Source organism: Alligator mississippiensis, chromosome 5, assembly GCF_030867095.1.
Source record: "Alligator mississippiensis isolate rAllMis1 chromosome 5, rAllMis1, whole genome shotgun sequence".
Lineage (NCBI taxonomy): Eukaryota > Metazoa > Chordata > Crocodylia > Alligatoridae > Alligator > Alligator mississippiensis.
The window spans coordinates 15,589,987-15,612,495 of record NC_081828.1 but is presented as its reverse complement, the minus strand read 5'-3'; positions in this window follow the sequence as shown (position 1 = coordinate 15,612,495).

Sequence of the window (22,509 nt, the reverse complement as noted above, 5' to 3'; positions counted from 1 at the left end):
AAAGGCTTGTAGAAAGAAATAGCAAAGGCAGGGCAAAAAGAATACATCAAGGCCACTTTTAACTCATTTCTTCTGTTTGCTCTACTGTAAAGAGGAGTTTTAAGAATACAACAACCTATTCTGTATTGTTTTTGCTTTGGATTAATTTACAGATACAGATGCATGTGTGTATACATATGTGCATGTAACACTTCTAGGTTTATCTCTTTTGTATTCTGTCCATTTGCCCCTAGCTGTCATTATTCCATGTTCATCGACAGAAGAGTTATAGTTTGCAAAAACCTATCAGGTAGGCTGGACACCAGATAATTGAGGTGATGATCAGCACTAGCAAAAGACAATTGATAGTGATAGTGTCAGAGGCTGTACCTAACAAGATCTGTACCCTCTGTCTCCTTTAGCCTTTCTTTGGAATGGACAGAATATGGAATAACATGGACATGTCTGATGTGCATCAATAGATAGGATGGCAGTGCATAATACTTCTTAGAACTGCAATATGATGGTTGTATCTTTTGACATTGCAGCAGGTTATTAAATAGAAGTGTGAACTATTAAGGGATGATCTTGACCCTCAATACATTTTTATCAAAGTCAAAAAATATTTGACACCATTGAATGGTTCCACTCTGCGAAGAAGCAGGAAAAAGCCTATTCTACAGCAAAGTAATGTATAATTGCTCTATTTTAAAGAGGAAAAAATGACCTAAAAACACAGGTATTACAATATAAACAACAGTCATTCAAAAATAATCACATATGGATTGTGCTTCTTAGAGTATAAGGGAAGATTTTTTTTCTCAGTAAACTTTTCTTTTTAATGTGTAAAGAGCATTGATAGACTAGACATAGGAATATCATTCAGAGATGGATAATAAAATCTTCACTCTGAAATACTCCCAGATTTTCAGATGGCTGAATCATCACCCCAATTTTGAAAATGTTTCTTCCTCCCATTAAATTAAGCCAAACCAAAACCCTATGTTGCACCCACAAAACCTTGTATCTCTGATTTCAGTTTGTATCTGAATTTTGTCGCTTGATCCCATCACTGGAGATATCCATATCTGACTAATATTTCTTAGAAATTATAACATGGAAATGTTAACACTTAACTGTAGGCATATTTTTAAATGTCACTGCCTGAAGCAGCAGATTTTCCATTATTATTTCTTATTGTTGTTTAGTTCTCTTGGTAGTTTATAGGTCTCATTTTTCTCACTGATTTTTTTTTTTTAAGAGCCATCATTATTTCAAGCAAAAGTTGTAGCCTCACGTTAGCCTCTTGGACAAGTGTCCTGATGAGCTGTCACATTTCTATGAACCAGCCAAGTTCCTGCTTACACAACCCATTCAGAAAAATCCAGGTGATAGGACACTGTCTGGACTCAAATGTCTGATTATGCTGGAAGGGCTAGTGTGGGCAACCTACAGTAGGATTTATCCTTCTATACCCAACCCTAATACATGCAAGAAAGTCATAGTTTTGCATGGCTATTAAACAGCCTATAGTCTATATAGAAACATGCAAAGTTGAGGCTTAATAGCAATAAAATCTTATGGGTATTGCCCTCAATCATGGCTGAATGAACATGTCCCTTGATTGGGTAATTGGCAAGCTCCATATTGTAACACACGCGTGAATACTCATGCTTTTCCATTACAATGAACAATAGGTTGCTAAACTATATAACTCTACTTTCTCAAATGACTTTTCATTGGTTTCAAATGCTCTTCCCCTCTCTGCAAGCTATTGCTCCCTGATATTTCTGCATTCTTCTTCCCAGCAGTGTACTTTCAAAGCCAGTTACATGCTTCCTCAGCAGTACTGAGACTGCTGTTTTTATTTTTCCCCAGGGCCAACTGCCTTTGGGAGGGGCAAATTTACATTAACAAAAAAAACATGCTACCTAATTCATAGCATTTCAGAGAGGCCTCCAAAAGTACTGGGCTCCACTGGAATTAATGCCATTTCAATCAGAGCAGTAAATTTATTACAGTGTTTGTAAATAATCCTTGATTTAAGAAGTCAGGGGTTTTATACTACAGCAAATTAGCAGAGCTGTAAAAGGGGCCCGAGGGACTGATGTGTGGTTTTTAAAACTATGTATGTGGCTACATTGAGAAACATCATTCAGTGGTCAGGGAGCTTTGGAAATTCATTCATGAATTTCCAGCAGGTTTGAAATCTGCAGAAATATTGGCATGAGTCAGCATAACCAGAAACACCTGGACCACAGTCCCCTCCTCCCTCAACTTCTGAGAGGTGAGGCCTGTTAATTTAATATAGGATATTGATTGATTTATAGCAATGTGATAGATAGAACGATTGTCATTGGAATTGCACTGAGTTATGGTGACATTGCTTCTGTTCCATAAGCCACTCCCCATATGTACTATAACTCAGACACAGAATGACAATAATACTATCTATGAAATTTATATTCATGATTATAAATTAATTCTTTTTGGCTGGACCAGCCACAGCAGCATGGTTTTGTAATTTCCAAACAGCATTTATGGCATTGGCTTGGGAATACTATCTATCAAGCTTGGTGACAAATGTGGTGGATGATGGTCTTTCCTGCCGCTGGCTCAAACATCCAGTTGTGTTTAGAAGGGGAAAGAAAATGCTATAAAATAACAGCCATCCTTGAGCAGCAATTTTGGACCAGTGTCCCTTGCCTTGAATCAAGTTGCACTAGTCTCTTAAAATGAATGCTTCCTGAGGATAAAAACTTGGAAAGCAGGCTGTATGCAGCATGTGGAGAGGAATGAGCCAGGAATACAGCATGAAACAGCTAAAGGAGGCTTTAGGGCTGGAATTACAGACAGGTCCATGCCCGCTGCCAGATCCAACCACTCCCCCTGTGGGACTATGGGAAAGTTAAGACTCGGTTCTGGCTGCGGCCTTGCTATTTTGAACCTGTCCTGAGCAGGAGGAGACTGATCTGAAAACTTTTTTTACATTTATTTTATTTTATGAAAAACATTTAAACAAAAGTAAATCCTTTAAAACAAGCTTCAGGCCGTGCTATATGTAACAGCTGAACTTTAAAAATCTAAAGATTCTGATCTCATGCCACTTTTGGACTCGTGCAAGTCTCCTGGCTGCTCCTGATACTCCTGATTTACACCCATGAAAACAAGATCCAAATTTGAGTCTTTCATGAGAGACACAAAGTCCCTTCACAATTATTTTTAATAACTTAGAAATGCCAGCATTGTCCTTCAGAGAACTTTTTTTTTTATCAAGGTGGCTATGACATAGCACATGCCTACAAAATGACATTAATGTTAGAGGAAGCCCACTGCATATCTCCAGGAAACTACCACGGGGTTGGGATACACGGGTTAGGCTTTCTGCATGTTCCTTCCTAATCAGCCTCCTCTGTAATGATGGAGGCAGAAATGTGAGTGGGTTCTGAGCAAGGGATGTGCTGTTGGCAAATATCTGAAAGCACATGCTTGCACAGTTACATGCTCACAAAAAGTGAGTATTAAGCTTACATAGTGGCCAAATGCATGCTTTAAAATGTCATCCTGTGAAGTTAGCATCATGATGGTTGGCTGCATAATCATCTAATCAACAAAAAGAAGCAACAACACATGACTTATAAATCAATAACTGATACTGTGCAAGTTAATTTGCTGCAAACTGTTCATAGAACATAGGACTGGAACAGGCCTATGGGGTGCTGAGTCTCTTTCCCTGCATTGCAGACAATGGGTGGCCCAGAAGAGTCCCCAAGAGTGTAAGAAAATGCTATAAAATGTAATCACTATTCAGTACACTCTGACCTGTCTCAAACACCCCACCAGAAAACACCTTGTAAATGCTGGGCCCCAGTTAAAGAGCAGGAAAGACAAGAGGGCCACCAACATCTTGCCACTACAATAGCAAAGAATTGGTTAAGATATGCTCATATGAACATAGCTAGCCCCAGGCTAGGGAGGATGGCAAAAACCCCTTGCAAATCTGAGAGGGGGTAGAAATTCTTTCCTGACCATAAATCTAGCAATCAGAGTGACCCCGAATGGGTGAACAAGGCCTACTAGCCACCCCCCGGAAGGTTTTACAGTTCCATTAAGAGCACCAGTGCAGCATAGCCGAACTCCCAGGTCTGGCCATGACCAATGTCCTTCAGTGGAAGGCCATAAAAAACCCTGCCAACCAAGACTTATTAGCTGAAGATAATGATTGAATCGTGATTAAATTTGTGTGTGGCCACTCATCACATTGACCCCCCAAAAAAGAGTAAACTGAAATATGGTAAAAACTGTTGCAAGTTACTTATTTGAAAATATGTAGTTGGCTAAAATAATTACATATGCTTTAAAACAAAGCCATCCTTTACAAAAAGGCCAACCATGCCTATACCTCTGCTTCAATCTTGTTATTTCTCAGACTGCAAGAACCCGCAAAATGTGTTAACACTGAGTGACTGTATATATTTTTTTTGTAAGGATCAAAAGATGTGTGAAATGTTGAACGAAGAACTGGGGCTGAGAACCTTGCTCTCTCAATTGTATGCTCAGCAAGGTTGATTCAGAGCACAGCCTAATCCGTTTTCCTTTCATCTCCTTGCCTTTGGGTTGAGTTCCAGCAATAAGGTATTTACTGGAATTGTGATTGTGGAGGGCATCACTTCTGGGAGCCTAGATCCCGCGCAGGGAAGGGAAGAAGGAGTTTTCTGCCGTGGCCCTGGTAACTCTTCACCTCACCAGAGAGGGAAGCTATGGCCTTTCCAAATAGCTTTTTGGGACTTTTCAAGTACTGTAACCCCACTATATGCTCTCTTCTTGCATGGGATGCTATGGCATTAGCATGCACTCTTGTCCTTTTTTACAGAGCTTTACTAATGGCAGTGATGTGCTCTCAGGTAGCTTCCTACTATAGAATCTGCATTATCGCCATTTGGGGGCAAAGTCCCACATTTTCAGTATGAACCCCATTAATGTACAGGTCTCAGGGGAGCAGGGCTGTGCGAACTTGTACAGGACGCTGAATTATCTCATGCTATTCAGGTGGCAGGGGATTCTCCACACTTGCCCCCTTATAAACACTGAGGTCACAGGAGCAGAGACAGGTGACGACAGTTGCGTTTCCCACAGAGCTCGTCCTCATTTCCTATTTCCCTCTTTAGGCTTGTCTCCTGACCTTGTCACTCCGAAATAGCAATTATAGTCAGCCAAGCAGCGTTGCCTTCCAAAACTACATTCACCCCACTTCACTTACATTCATTGGTTTCATCTCTTCATCTTATGCCTTTCATTTCACAACTTCTACTTTACTCTCTTCTTTTCAAATGCTGGGATGGGCCTGAGCCCAATTTTCACCCTCTCTCCGCTCCCCCTGAAGCTTCTCCCCTCTAGCCCTAGCAAAGCTTGAATCCAGACCCAGGCTCATTTCTTTTCTGCATCCTCTTCCCATCGTCAGTAAATAACCCATGTTTCCCACATGCCACTTCCCACTACCCTCATTTCCTACTTTCATTCCCTTCTGCCATGTCATCCAGCTCAGCACCTTCTTCTGACACCAGCCAAGCACCTTCTTACCCCTCTCATATGTAAATTCTGCCTTACACCTTGTTATAGTTATAGGAAGTCAGGTTTATTACATTGTAAGTCTCCAATATAGCGAAATCCATTAATCGAAAAGGTTTTTCCATCCGTTCCAAGTGAACGGAGATGCAGCTATATGGAATATGGCTATGTTGCTTGAAAATCTATACAGACAGCAGCCTGGAAGGAAAAGACTATTGTTCATTTTCATAGTTTGTGATCTTATTTAGAGATTCAGGGTAAAAGCCAGGTGCATATTCAGGAGCTGCAGGATTGTATTTTATTTTGGTACAAGTTACGCTTGTTTCTAAGAAACCAGGTGGAAATAAATGGTGTTGCTAGAGGCATTGTAGTGTTCTCCCAAGCTTAGAGTGGAGGCAATTCCTGACATGATCCCTGACCCAGCCTTAAAATCCTTCTGAGAGTAAATCCAGAAGGGTAATTAAAGATCTGAAGTGACCTACCGAGTAGGAGCACAAGTGAATGTTAGCCCCCAGCACAGGAGGTAGCTCAATAACAGAAATTAAAATAAAATCCAGAAAGTGTTCTGGTACTTTGAAGGCTACATTAAGCTTCTAGCTGCTGCTAACTGCAAATCCTGGCCAAAGATCTGTGGTCACAGAGGGGAACTAATCCTTTCTCTGGTTGTAAGGAGATCCCTTTCCAAAAAAAATGTGTTCCTTGGCTGATGAATCAAACACAAACTACCGTGGGGGCTGAGGAGCTCATTATTCTGAGCACTTCACTTACTCGCAGTTCTCCATGGCCAGCCACCACAGGCTGGAGCAGGTTTTGCTGACTCCTCTCTTCCGGACTCAGAGGTGAAATTCCGACCTTGCACGGCTTAATTACGAAGAGGCTGTGGATCGTCTTTTGACTCATTAGAGACCTTAGCAACAGAACTTTGTGGAGCAATCTTTTCTCTTTAGGCCTGCAGGCCTTTTTAGTTGTTACAGGAATCCCACAAGGAGAGAATCTGTATTTAGATCCTTTCTCTAACTAAAACATCATATCACTGGTGTTTCAAAACCCAGCTCACATTAGTTAGAGGGTAGAAATTGCAGTTGGTTAATTGATCTGAAACCAAAACTTACAGGTGGAAGCCTCACCCAGACTTTACCCTGGTAAAGAAGGATATAAGCCTCCTCACTGAATATCACAATGTAACAATGCTTCAGGATTTTCAAGATCACTGATTTTTACATATATGACAAGTTCCATTCGATATGATTCATAAGGTCTTTTTATTCCAAAGAGACAAGATCATTTTATAGCTTTCTATGGCAACCAATCCAATGTATCTCCAATCCTGCTCTAGGGAGTCAGCATTATTGTCATATAAATGTTAAATAGCAACAACAACTATTTGCACAACTGAATATTCTGATTTTAATGCCACCATTGTCATTTTGGTCATTATTGGGACTGAGCTGGTGAGGTCCAAAGCTAGACACATGAGCCTCTATAACCTGAGCTAAAGAATTGCTTCTTCTACACAGCAGCTGTAGCACGCAGAGCTTCTGTGGATTACACACAGATGAAACATAAAACAAACTGGCATAACAAGGTGCTAATCGTCCTACTCTCCATTGTGCATTATGATCTAGTAGGGATTACGGAGACCTGGTGGGACTCCTCACATGACTGGAGTGTAGCTATAGAGGGCTACACCCTGTATAGAAGACACCGGGTGGGGAAAAAAGGTGGAGGCATTGCTCTCTATGTGAAAGAGCAGTACACCTCCTTGAAGGCCAACATCAGCTCTAAAAATGGACAGCTTGAAACCCTGTGGGTCAAGTTGTGGTGGGGGCATGGTGAGAGAGACCGAACTGTAGGCGTATACTACAGACCACCAAACCAGGGGGAGGAACTCGATCTAGAGTTCACCCGAGTATTGACTGAGGCTGCCCATGCACATGATATGGTTGTCATGGGCAATTTTAATTATCCAGACAACTCCTGGGAGGAACACTTGGCCAAGTTGGAACAGTCACGATCCTTCCTGACCTGTGTCAAGGAGCTCTTCCTGACTCCAACCAGAGGTGACGCTCTGCTAGACTTCATAGATTTCATAGACACTAGGGCTGGAAGGGACCTCGGAAGATCAAGTCCAGTCCCCTGCCCAAAGGGCAGGAAGTCAGCTAGGGTCAAAGGATCCCAGCAAGATAAACATACAAATGTTTCTTAAAAGAGTCCAGAGTAGGTACTTGCACCACCTCTACAGGCAGTCTATTCCAGGCCTTGGGGGCTCAGACAGTAAAGAAGTTTTTCCTTATATCCAACCTGAAATGGTCTTGGAGGAGTTATGACCATTTGACCTTGTCATCCCTTGAGGCACTCTGGTGAACAGGTGTCCCCCATATCCTGATGTATACCCTTTATATACTTATAGACTTGGTCCTGCCCAAAGGAGATGACCTGGTGACTGACTTAAATATAGAGGGAAGTCTACATGACAGAGACCATGAAACCATCAGGTTCACTGTCTGACATAAGGCAGACAAATCAGATAGCAGGATTGAAGTCTTGGACTTCAAAAATGCAAATTTCAACAAGCTTAGGTCACTAGTAGGGCGAGCGCTGTGGGATCAGGGACCAAAGGCGAAAGGTGTGCACGAAGCGTGGTTGTTCCTTAAGGACATGATCCTTGAAGCACAAAGGAAGTCCATTCCCATGTGGAAAAAAGGTAACGGAAGGGCTGGGAAGCCCTCTTGGCTAAACAGGGAAATCACTGTCCTCTTAAGAAAGAAGAAAGAAGCTTATAAACAATGGAAGCTCAGGGTGGGACCCAAGGAGGACTATTGCATGATGACCTGCAGAAACCTGACAGTCTTATCTGCAGGGAACAGATAAGACAGGCTAAAGCAGTGACTGAACTTGGATTAGCAATGGGAATCAAGGACAACAAGAAGTCCTTCTTTTAGATACATAGGAAACAGGAAGAAACAAATGGGAGTGTGGGGCCATTGCTCAACAACTCAGGAGAGCTGGTTACTGGCACCCAGGAGAAAGCTGAACTCCTGAACGATTACTTTGCCTAGGTCTTTCACTGGACCAAGGGGAAAGCCATGCCAGGTAGAGTAGAGGATGAACATGGTAAGAATAACTGCCTTCCTACTATTGCTGTAGAACTGGTGTATGACCAATTTAATAAATTTGGATGTATACAAGTCAGTGGGATTGGATGATCTTCATCCAAGAACGCTGAAGGAACTGGCCTACGTCATTTCAGAACCCCTGGCAAAACTTTTCCACAACTCGTGGTGCTCTGGAGAAGTCCCTGAGGACTGGAAGAGGGCCAATGTTGTGCCCATCCACAAGAGGGGTGGAAGGTAGGACCCAGGCAACTATAGGCCAATCAGCCTAACTTCCATCCTAGGGAAAATCCTAGAAAAGTTCATCAAGGAGTCTATCTGCAATAAGCTTGCAGAAGGTAAGAGTCTAAATAACAGCCAGCATGGCTTCGTCATGGGCAGGTCTTGCCTTACCAACCTCATCTCCTTCTATGACCAGGTAACTCACCACCTGGACACGAGAGCAGGTTGACATTGTATACCTTGACTTCCAAAAAGCCTTTGACCTAGCATCCCACGATGTACTTGCAAGAAAATTGGAGGATTGTAGGCTTAACTCCAAGACAGTCAGGTGGGTGAAAAACTGGCTGCAGGATAGAACCCAGAGAGTCATAGTGAGCGGATCTGCATCATCCTGGTGAGAAGTGGGCAGCAGCATCCCTCAGGGGTCAGTGCTCGGTCCAGTACTTTTCAACATCTTTATTAATAATTTGGATTTGGGGGTGAGGAGCTCACTGGGCAAGTTTGCAGACGACACCAAGTTATGGGGAAGCGTGGTCACATTTGAAGATAGGCTACAGATACAGGCGGACCTAGACAGGCTGGCCAGTTAGGCGAGTTGGAACCTGATGAAGTTCAACGTTGAGAAACGTAAAGTGCACCACCTCGGGATGAGCAACCCCCAACACAGCTACAGGCTTGGTGACACCAAACTGACTAGCACCATGAATGAAAGGGACCTGGGGGTAATAATAGACCACAGTATGAATATGAGCCAGCAGTGCAATGCTATAGCCAGTAGGACAAATAATACTTTGGCATGCATCAATTGATGCGTCTCCAGCAAAGCCAAGGAGGTGATTCTTCCGCTCTACTCAGCACTGGTAAGACCAAGCCTGGAGTACTACATCCAGTTCTGGGAACCACACTTTAACAAGGATGTGGACAAGCTTAAAGAGAGTCCAGAGAAGAGCCACCCATATGATCAGAGTCTTAAAAGGCAAGGACAAGGAAAGGCTGAGGGATCTGGGATTCTTCAGCCTGAGGAAAACAAGGCTGAGAGGGGACCTGGTAATAGCTTACCACTACACTAGGGGAGTACATACAGGGCTCGGTGAGCAACTTTTCACCAGGGCATCCAAGGGGAAAAACAGGAGTAATGGCTGCAAACTCCTGGAAGATCCATTCAGGCTCAACATTAGGAAAAGCTTCACAGTCAGGGTGCCTAGACTGTGGAATAAGCTCCCTCCAGAGGTGGTGAAATCACCTACCCTGGAGATCTTCAGGAGGAGACTAGACATTGCTGGGGTCACCTGATCCCCAGTTATCGTTCCTGCTTGGTGCAGGGGCTGAACCTGATGATCTTCTAAGGTCCCTTCCAGCCCCTTACAATCTATGAATCAGCATGAAATAGTCATTCAAAAATCCACATCAGACAGCATATCATTTCTGTCTCCAGCAGTCAACCCATCATTCATTGTTTTGTATTTTAAAAGTTTCAGTCCCTCCATGCACATAGAAGAAATAAAATCCAGGTCACATGACCCTCATGTGACTACTACTAATCATCATGGCTATTTTATTTTACCTTTCCTTCCTTTGAAATATCATCCTGCAGACCCAATAGGCTAGGGGTGGGCAAATCCGGCCTGCTAGGCCATTCTATCCAACCTGTGGGGCCCCAAAAAATTTTAGAAAATTAATATTTATCTATCCTTGGCTGGCTGTCAAAGATGGTGCTCTTGTCTGGGTGTTCCTGGCTCCTGCACACCACTCGCTTCCAGTCCCCGCTGCCCCAGCCCTGCGATACAGGTGGAGACCAGTGCACGCAGCCCTGACCCCGCATGCCCCATGCTGGCCTATCTGGGCTGAGCAGCAGCAGTGCAGGACAAACTTCGGGGCAGGAAAGCATGAATATGCACACACCCTCCCCCCCCGGCCCATTGTCTTATACTGGAACACCTTGTCTCTGTCCTAGAGAACTATCCCTTTTAGACTTCCCTAAAAGCACTGACCACTCAGAAACTGATCTGAAATATATACAGTTATAATGTATATACAGGTCCAAATTCATGTTATGTGTAGGTCCCCCAGTGAAGTTATAACAAGGATAAATTTGGCTCTTGTTTAAAAAAAAAAACTTTAAAAAAAAAAGCAAGATTTGAAGTAAATTCTGAAAAACCCAGAACTTTCCCCAAAGGTAGCGCTAGCCTAAAGCAATCTTCAATACTTTTACTTTTTCAAATTTGGTGGGAAAAAATCACTTTCCAGCTGAAACTTCAACTTGCCAACTCTCAACTCCAGGTGGATTTTTATAGCCAAGATCTAAACCCCTGAAAAATAGCAGTGTATAGTATAATGGAAATGCTGACACAACCTACATTACAACCTCACAAATTGTGCCAGGATAGTTTATGGAGGGCACATTTTGGTTTTGTCAGGTTTTTAAACATAGGCTGTTATAAATTTGAAAGAGAACTGTCTCGTTAAAGCTTTAAAACTCTACATATTAGCAGAGACAGGCTGAAACCAAAACCTCTAATTTCAAATGCCTCCCTGAAACCTTGGAAAAATTGGACTCCTCATCTGAAGTCCACAGATGGCCCTTTCCTCTATATGTATTTGTTCATATTAACAAGTAATATCTAGTAGTGCCTAGAGTTCCCAACTGTATATGAGCTGTCTTTGCCCTGATGAAACTATAGTTTAAATAGGTAAGACAGATAAAGACTGAGAGGAAAACCAGAGGCACAGGACTGAAGTAACTGGCCCCAGGTCATTCAGGCTAGTGGCACAGTCAAGATTAGACCACAAGTCTATTGGAATGGCATTTCACATGTAGAAGTGAAAATGATGCAATTACTGTGATTCCAGTAGCTATAGCAGATGAATATTTCCCCATGCAAATAGTGAAATTATACATTTAAAGGCTGAGACTGTGGCTAAGACTCATACAATTAAGTTAAGGAGGTACTGGGCACGTCTACATGTTAATTAATGTGCACTAGTTACCGTGCATTTAGTTTAGTACTTGCTAAATGAAGTACTAACTAAATGCGCAGTAACTACATTTTCTGCCCAGTAGCACCAGTGCACAGATTTTGTGACGGGTACTGGACAGTAGCTTATTAGCACGGTTTTGACGGGCATGCTACTGCACAGTGTTATTAGGCTACCTCACAGTAAGTGTCTCATATAGCAGTGCCCCTAGTGCCCTTAAAAAATGCCCAATAGTGAAAAGCATCTGAATTATTTTTTTTTTAAATCCTGTATCTGCAACTCTGTGCTATTCAGGGATTTTTATCCAGTGCACCTAAGACTGGAGTCACTTGAGGAAATGTCACTGCCACTGTAATTTGATGGATCACATCAGCAGTATGCCTCTTCATTACAACTAATAGTGTGGAGTCTTTTTTAAACATACAAATATCAGGCTAGGCATGCATAAATTAACCCCGGCTAAAGTAAAGGGAAGAAATCTATTTAAATCTGCATTAATTTTTTATTGGCTTTTCCACTTCTCATAAACAGTTTGTAACCATATATATATCATCATACCAAACATCATGTAAAACCTCTCACTCAATAATCCAATTGATATCAAGGTAATATATTCAGTGGCAACAGTTCTCAAATGGGCCATTTTATAACCTAGGCAAAGGTTAATCATCCTTAGCTTCTTAAGTGTGATCTTAACAATACTTCTGCTGCTTACCAGTGAATGTCAAGTAGCACTGGGTTTTATGGGTAATTACGACAGTGATCCTTCACCAATATTAGAATAGAGGCCAAGATCTTCAAAAATGAGTTGTGATTCTGGGGGACCAACTTGAGACATCCTACAGGGACTGGATTTTCAGCAGGTTGGTGCTCACAGGGCTTTCCGAAGATCAGGCTCATTAAAGGTATCTCACACTTGAGAAAGGAAGAGCTGAGGCAAACGAGCCACTGTTGGTAGTGTTATTCAAAGATGAATATGGCCTGGGAAGAGTTAAACTGTGGGGAGCCAGGTTCTTTAATCTCTTCAATACATCACTTTCCATCAAACTCATATTTAAACAGAGGCAGGATGTCTGACCTGGTGGCACTGTACTGACACTGTCAGCAGGTTCCCCGTGCCAGCATGGCAGCCCCACCAAGCACTTCCATCGTGCCTTAAGCATTCTGGAAATAAAATGGTGACACAGCTAAATTGAATCTCTCTGATCCCTCTGGAGAACCTCTCTTCTTCAGGCTATTCCCACATAGACAAAAAGATTTTGTCTCACTGAACCTCTTTATTGACCGGAGCTGTCACCCCTGCTCTGACCAATGACCTTATCTGAATATTCAAATCCATTGTAGATCACAAGTTCAAATGATTTTTTTACCCTTTGAAAGCCCTGTTTTCATAGTGAGCTGATTACAAATGACAATATTATAAGGGATGTAATTGAGATTCTACAAACAATTTGCACCTTGGATTTACAAACCTAATATATACAGAAGTGTGAATGCTGCTGACATTTCCTTTTAAAAAAAATAACCTCCTGTGTTAATGCTGCCTGTGGAAATGGGCTTCTCCATGTCAGGGAATATAAAATCCTTCTGTACAGTGATTCTTTAACTACAAGGCCAAATGCTGTGCAAGAGGTGCAACTCCACTGAATTAGACTGGTCCAGAGTCGGCAGAGCCCACGTATTGATCCGTGTGCCGGAAAATTAGTGGCTGGATTGGGATGCTCCAAAAGTTTGGCAGATTCCAGATCTGGGGCTTGTGTTTGATCTGTTATACAGACCAGGATTATGGTCCAAATCCAGGTCGAGGAGCTGGATTTCCTAAAAGTTCAAAGGTGCTTGTGTCTGGGGTTTTGGTTCTTACTTTTCTCTAGACCCAAGTAAGCACTTTACAGGTTGGCCATAATAGCCTGTCAGCAATTGATTTCTATCCCGCACGAATGCTGATGGTAGGTGAAATTCACCCTTCTGAGGAGGGCCAACACGAGGCGTATTTTGAGAAGTTAAGAAGGACCCGAGCGGTGCTTCGTGCTGGTGCTGGCTCTGTGCGCAGCGCTGGGGTGAGACGATAAGAACTGGAGCAGGGACTGGGGATGAGGAAACTCCGTGGGGTCAGAGAAAACCTCTCGGGCTGCTCTCTAATTTCACACCATTAGTTTGATTTAGGAACTTCTTTACCCAGCATATAAGACTTTTTTTTGTCCTAAAGAAGATCCAGTGTTTAAAAAATCTAGTATATTTTCCCTAGAAGACACTTCTGCTATATACAAGGAATAGCTGAACCTGTTCTCCCTCAAAACTTTAAGCTAAGCCAAACAGAAGTCTGACATGTGACATATAGATTATGGTTTTTTTCCCTTAAATTACTTCCCTTTCTCATTCCCTGTCCTAATTTTATAGGCTGTCTTTTTTCTCTTTGCTGTCTTCATTGTGCAGCTTCCATTTTTACTCACACCCTTCTCCTTTTTATCTTTTCTTCACAACTTGAAGAGAAGGCAACCTTGACAAGACTGAAGTTGGATGTACACTTTCAAATCTATTAGAGCTGCAGGTTTTCAAAATTCAAGGTCATCTGACCCTAGTATAACACTCAGTAGAAGTCCTACAACTTTATTAAATCCTACGTCTCTATTTACCGACCTACCCATCTATCTATCTGGCCATCTTTCCATCCTAGGCTTGTGTACAAACATTAGAAATATGTGTGTTTTAAAGAATAATGACTTGTCAGTACTCAAAAGAGCAGGAGAACCAAGTTGGACTAAAAAGGTAGAAAGTTTTATAAACATGTTTTTCCATTTCCTTCGAGGGGCCTGGTGATACAATAAAGAGAAGCTGATGGGATATCGCTGAATCTGTGCACAGTATTTACAATGAAACCTAAACTCACTCAAAACTCACCTGGTTTGGGGCTTTGTTATAAGTCATAAATTGTGCCCAAAGGTTTACAGACATTCATGAAGCTTCAGATAATGCCTGGGCCTGGTCTCAAATGAAAATACTGCTTTATGCTTCCAGGTTTCAACAAAGCAGATTTTGTAGTTTTATAAATCGTCACCACAGCGCCAGGGGAAGGTGTGTGAAAGCAGCAGCCCAGCTCTTGTGGTGGAAGCTGGGCAGGACAAACCCACGTAGCTCGAAACCAAGGAAAGCATTGGCAGGAAGTTCTGCAAGATAAAACCCTTGAGTCACGATCCTGAAACAAGCCTTTCTGCTCTAATAAAAACAAAAAGACCGCCTATTTTTGGCAACCAAATTCCTGTCTTAGGAAATGACTCCAGATCTGCAGAGTGTAACTCTGGTTTCATTTTGAAGATCACCTTTCTTAAGCAACCTACTTAGGTTGGTCCTTTGAGTGGCAGCTGAACTCAGCCTCTCTGTATTAGGATTAATGCACGAATAAGAGCCAAGACCTGTGGGTTTCATTCCCATCTCTGTCACAGACTTCCTTTGTGACCTTGGGTAACTCACTTAAACAGCCTCACTTTCCCAGGCATTGAGCACTGTGGCTCCCATGGTCATTAAACTGGAACTGGGGGACTCACACATTTTAAACATCTGACCTTTTCCTGCCTCAGTTTCCCCACCTGTGAACATAGCCATAATATGTGATCACTCTATATTTAATTATTACTTTCAATATTATTATCATTCCAAGATGGGGTTGGGAGGCTCAGTATATCCATGTTTATCCCTTTGAGCATCTTTCTGTGGAAGGTGGTAGAGAAGTGCAAAGTACTGTTGTAAATTTGAATTTCCTACAGTATGTCTTCTCAATGCCAACACAAATAGCCCAGGAAATAATAAAATGAATAAAACACATGACTTCATTTTAGTTCCATTTGAAAATACAATGTGTGAAATGCAGAGTTCTGCTCTCCAGGTGGTGATCTCCATGCATAGCATAGTGTTTGTCCTGAATTTCATTGCTTTAAAAAAAGTCATGAAAAGTCTTGATTTAGTTGGCATTTAATGTGTTTTTTATATAACTTCTGTGATATAATCAGTTACCGAGGGAATCAATGAGGAAACTTAAAGAGCAGTAAAAGCTTCAGCTATTGTTCTTTCTGCATTGTGATTGGCTTGCTGGGTATACAAACCCCAAAAATCCCAGGTCACATATACCTGCTGCATTTGTTGATACCCATCAGGCTATGGTGCAGTCCAGCATCATCCCGTTCTGAGTCAGTCAGCCAATCCAGATCCAGAAAAGACAATAGGCATGCTGGAATAGCAATAAAGAATGTGTTGCTGTAAATCACGTTTCATTTCTGCATAGCTGGGAATAGTAATGCACAAGCCATAGGCAAGTATATTAATGTCTCCAGCTATCCATAAATGAAAAATCATGTACAGCAACATTCTCTTTATTGTTATTCCAACAGAGGGGTTTTTTCCCCCCTTTTCTTTTATTAGATCCTTTGTTTTATTTTTTATAAAAACATGTTATCTGTTGACCAGCATTCTTTCTTTTTGGTACATGAGCATTCTTCCCCATAAATAAAGCCTATTGTCTCTCTTCCAAACTGATTGACTGGCCATGTGTTTATAAAACAATAGTATTAAACTACCCAGTCTTTTAGTGGACATTTAGAAGAAGGTATTGTACAGTATACAGGGCCAGAGGTTTTTTGAAACCCAGGCAGCCAGTCTGAATCCTGAAAAACAATCAGATCCATGCTGGGACATACTAAGAAGAATGTTGGCAACATTTTAAATTAGGGTTTTTTTAATATGCTTAACCATGCATTTAATTTAGACTTAATTAAATAGTTATTGTATGCTGACTAAATATCACAGGGTTATTAAAAACATATTTACAGGGGATTAGCAATGATGTCATAGATACACATCTATAGCATCACTGCTAAACCTTTGTATAGCTTTGCAAATTATTAATTGGCATGTAGTCAGTGTCTGGTAAGGCAACCGAGACATTTATTATATTTGTTGGATCTCAAAAAGCCAGCCACTAGTAGGTAAAAATAAAGAACACGAAGGTATGAAGATTGGCTACGCTATCTATTGTACTGTTATCTAGGCCCTGAATCAGCCTATGCAGTAGGGCTTGAGTGCATGGGAAAACTTGCCCATATTTAAGCACGTGTATATAATTTGCAGAACGGAGGCTATGGCGCTGGGATTTTTCCATGGTGGGTATTCTAAAAACACCAGAGTGATAAGTAGCAGAGGAGAGGAAACATCCATGCATAGGCTAAGCAGTGTGTGGGGGTGAGGAATTGAATCTACCCAAGGAAAGGTCTTCAAGGATGCAGCATCTCCTCTCCACATCCCCTGGACAGCTGTGAGTACTGACCTAAAGTTCCCTTCCCAACCAACTTACCCTGAGCTACTGCAGGTCTTCCAGGAGAGTATTTGCCAGGTCTATGGCTGGGATTCATTTCACCCTGCTGCTCCCATTGGAATAAGTGAGCATGATCCTGTTGACGTGAATGGGAGCATGATATGTATTCAATAATCAACTGTCAGGAGATTTATTTAACATGAGATACCTGTTTTGCTAAACCCAAATATTGTGTGATCTGCTTAATGGAGACACCTGATATTACATGCTGCTGGAATGGGCATGTGCCTAATAGAAAATCTACGAGCATTTTTGGAGTGGTTAAAACACGCTTTGCACAGGTTTTAATTTAATTTTATTTTTTTATGAAGAATCTTATAGAAAGGGCACAGTGAAAAAGCAATGAAGACCAAATTGCTGTACATGAAGTTTCATTTCTGGAGAGCTGGGGAGATTAATTCACTTGGCTGTGACTTGTTCATTACTACCCCAAGCTAACCAAAAAAATGAAATATCACAGGGAGCAACTTATCTATTCCACAGGTCATAATACTGTCCTGAACACAGCGCTGCTGGGCTGGGGAAGAGGGAATGGAGCCCTGGTTAATACTCCAAAAATGTCTTACCCGTGCAGAACAGGTTATTCTGATGCTGCAGTTTTGTTTACCTATTACGATACCATTTTTATTGGCCTTTATTTTATTTTATTTTATTTGGTCTAGGGGATCATTCGTAAAAGTGTGTTCAGGGCTGATGTGGAAAGGCAGCATGTTGTGTAGGAGGCTTTCTCCTAAGAGTGTTTAATCACTGGCTGTCTGCTCATGTGCATAACTTTCTGCTATGTACCCAAGTGGTGTGCAAAAGCTTGCGTGTAGCCATGTTTAGAGGGCATGCTTGCCATGTCAGGCAGCAGTGCCCTTGAATATGTTGCACTGCTCCTGGCAAGGTGCCTCCTAATCTGGATGCAGCATAGAGTGCTGGGTTGGGCTAATGAGCACTCTCACTTGGTGGGGAGGTGCCATGTAGACATCGGTTCACTATTTGTGATGGAAATGCGTAGTGTTTTTGAGAGTGTTGCTGCCTAGCACAATAGGTTTGACAAGCAGTCATAACCTGTCTGGTTTGGGGAATCAAAGGAGAAGAGGAGGTCTGTTCTAAGGAGTGTATGCCTGAGCCTTACTGTTTAAATCCTCCAGGTCTGAGCTCACTTGCACAGCTGCAGATGTGCTCTAAGACAGCAGAAGTGGTGCAGCAACAACTGGCAGTTCCCCAACCTGCTTTTCTTCCAGAGCATGGGGGCATCTAACAGCTTCCCTCTGGACGGCCAGGCAAAAGGAGGAAGGGAGAGAAAGCACTCAGAGTAGATCAGATGACCTACCTATATTTACAGCAATTGTACATCATAATACTCACAGAGCAATTTTCCTCTGCAGATTTTCAAAAGTGAGTCCATATAATTAAGCCCATTTTACAGAGGGAGAAACCAAAGGTCAGAGCAAGTGCTTTACTGCTTAGGTATGTTCTTAACTGTTTGAGCTACAATTTACTGGATTATAGCATAATATGGCAGAAAATATTGACATTGATATGGCATTACTCTTATGTTCTCCTATATATTGGCCATGGAGCAGAAGGAGCCAATAAGAGACCAAGGGTGAAATCCTGGGCTATTACAATCAATGGGAGTTTGACCATTGACTTGACTATTGATTTCACCCCATGGGTTATTTTGGGTGGGATAATAAGGCCTTTCTTTGGTACTTTCACTTGTATACTACGTTTTGCAGCCAACTGGCATAGATAGCATTTCTTTATGCCTCTTTACAATCTCTTAAACAAGTTTGAGTCCTTTTGTGAAGCTTATTTCAAGGAGAAAAACTGTTAACTCTTAAGAAATGACATGGTATTTTATTCTGAATCAAAAGCCTTTTCTTTGAAAATGGCTTAATTAACATTTTTAAGTTCATAACATTTTCATTTATTCCTCTTTTTTGTTTTTAAATGGTTTTTTAAGTTTTCCAGAGATAGTGATAGAGATTTTCTAATGTATTATAAAAATGGAGAGTGTGCCCACTGGGATCTGCATTCTGATTAGTTTTCAGTTTGAAACTAGAGGAAGAGATTAAACAGAAGAGGTCCACTGTGCTATTAAAAAGAAAACTGGATTTCTTTTAGGCATTAGCCAATACAGTAGATACAGCTGTCACCAGAATGACTAAAGATAGTATAGATCTCTATTCTATTTATACATTGTATATTTTATGTCTTTTATCTCTTTATTATACATACATGGGGTAAAGGGTGCATATAAATATATATCATAGAGTAAATGTTTGGTATCTGCACAATTTCTTACATGTGGGAACTCTCAATTATACTTCTGTAAATTTGAAGTCATTCTGCTGAAAGCTGTGGATGACTGTAAGCTCTTTGGGGCAGGAACCTTTCTTCTGTTCCCTGGTTGTACAGCTCCAAGCACAATAAGATCCTGGTCCATGACTAGGGCTCCTACATGCTACATTTTTTAAGCATCCCTGTGCTATACTGCTCTGTACCCCTATGACTTCATTTTATGGATGAGGGAAAATAACTCTTGATGTTGCCAGAACTATACTATAATGTCTCCAACAACAGAGATATTTTTTAATAGTTCTATAGTTTTGTTTTTACTTTCTTACCCATTATTATATTTCCCTTTTCCCTTCTTCTGTTTTCTCATTTCTCATGTAAGTCTTCAGAAACTTCACCAGCATGTTTCTTAATCTGAGAGCTATCCATGTACACACACATAGGATGCGTCTGCGTGTGCCTCTATGGTGCCATTGTTACTGCGCCATCATTTCTTTTCTACAATCAGGTGTCACTTTGGTGTCACTTCTGGTATGATTCCTTTAGGAAGTACTAAATGATAGCACAATAACAACCATTACTGCGCCATGCTGGCAGCACATGGTTATTTTTAGTGGCTATATTGCTGTAGCAATACGCTATAGCAAGGGAACACGCCACTACGGCGATGTAGCTGCGGCATCATGGTTTGTGTCTGCTGACGCTGTGTCACTATAGCACATTGCCATGGTGACAGCACATCTCGTGTAGATGTGCCCATACAGGAGTTAATACCTATCCCCCTCTGGACTGATCACAGCAATGATTTAACAGGTCCTAGCAGCTTTTCATAGTTTAACGTACTATAGCCAATTAAAAGAGAATGGGAAAAAGCTTTCTTCCAAGAGCAACCATTGTTTTTACACAACAGCGTATATGGGGATTAAATCGGTGGCAGAAAAAGCACTATATTTGAAGGAGGTCATCCAAAAATAACATTAGGTGGCTGATGGGGGGTTTCAGGTAGAAAGATGTGTCAGAAGACAGAAATAGGATATATGTTCAGAATTTAAATTCCTTCTACATTCTTTTGAACAGAAGGCAAGGTTGTGACAATAGTAAGACAGAAAGCTAGTGTTTGGCCTAGGAGAGAAAATAAGTGTATGATTCATGTGTATATACACACCTACATATTAATAGATTAGGCACATACATACCAGAACCAGCAAGACGTGTAACTTAAGTAACCACATTATTGTTGTATCTTCATTCTCTCTTTCTCATGGTTTGTAGCTCGTACCTGATGTACCAGGACTGGATGTATGCCTCAGTCTTGGAAACCCCATGCATTTATTTGACTTTGTATATGGGCAGAGAGGCCTGTTGACTTCAAGGACCCATTCACATGCTTATGGTTAATCATGTGTTGAAGCATTTGGACCTAAAGCCTAAGGTCAGTGTCATCATCACAGCATTTATGCACACGTTTAAGTCCAGCTCTACTTACTAAAACATTTAAAGACAGACTACAATTCAGTGTGCTCTCATGACGCATTGGCTTTAATGGAACTTAAGCTCATGCCAAAAAAAAAGTATGTGCTTTCCAGGATCAGAGCCTTGGATTGCAAACTCCAGTTGCAGGGAGCATATCTATTTGCTTTTTTATAAAGCACTTTTATTCAACAGCTGCTGAATGGCTAGATGTAATAAAAAACCATTTGCAAGCCAGAAATGCAAAGAAAATAAAAGTAGCTTTGTTTTATAATGAAATAATAAAGAATAACTAAAGATTGGTGCTACAGATGCTTTGTTAATTCTTTCATTCCTTTTTTTTTATTCTCTCCACCAAGAACTGGAAGGGTTAAGCCATCCCAACATGCCTCACTCTCAATTTATAAAACAGAAAATCTTCCATAAATCAAAAGTTACAAACAGACTTTGTAATGTCATAACTCTTGTGACGGCTTTCCCTTTGATTGATTCCTATACATACATTCTGTCTGATTACCATAATGTGTTCTTGTGGGACAATTCAAGCAGGGTAGAAGAAAGAAGCAAGCAAAGAAGTAAATAACAAATGGTCCTGACTCCTCCTCATCGAGAGTGATTTCAGTCCAATGTTCCATCATATCAACTGGGAAAGAGAGTCTTAGGGTTTAGGCAATCAATTACAGATATGTGTAGAGGCAGACACAATCATTTCACTGATTGTCACCAGTCCAGAGCAGTGACACAGGGAAGTGATCCATCAGTCTATTTTCACTGACAATCAGAGAAAGATGGCAGACACTTGTAGACTCACAGGCACCTGGATTGGCTAGCTTATAAGATTGAAAAATAGCTGCATTTCAAACATATCTAAACCTTTAAATACCTCTGCTCCAAGATTTCATATGTTTCTAGAAAATATTTACAGCTATTACAGGGAGTCTCTTATTTTACCATGGGTGGAGAGGAGGGCAAACTTACTTTTGAGTGCATTAAAATAGATACAGGAAAGTAATAATGTTTAAGTTAAGGCTGCTCCGGCCCTTTCCACTTGGCAGGCTTCCTTTCTTTTGCATTAATGCTGTGCTTTTAATTTGCTGTGTATTTTTCAGATTGTGAAGCTAACTAAATTGAAAATTAACCTGCTAAAAGTTAGCTGCTTGATTTATACTGTTTTTGCTTTGACGCTTGCTGCAGTTTTTCCCCGCCTCAAATGGTTAGGGCTTTTTCAAGTACAGCCGTCTGTAATGGGGTGCAGGGCTAGATTAAGGCATAGGCAAACTAGGCACATGCCTAGGGCCCTAAGTGAAGAAGGGCCCAATTGTGTTTATTTAACATGTTGTAATTATTGAGTGAAAAAAAGTAGGGGCCCACGAGTTTGTTTGCCTAGGGCCCACTAAAGGGTTAATCTAGCCCTGATGGGGCGCACAAAGCTCTGCATCTGAGTGGCATGCCATGCCGGACAGACCTCACCTCTCCCATCAGATTCATCAGTGCTGTTTGGGGAGTAGGGAAGGGCAGTCCCGCTTCCTT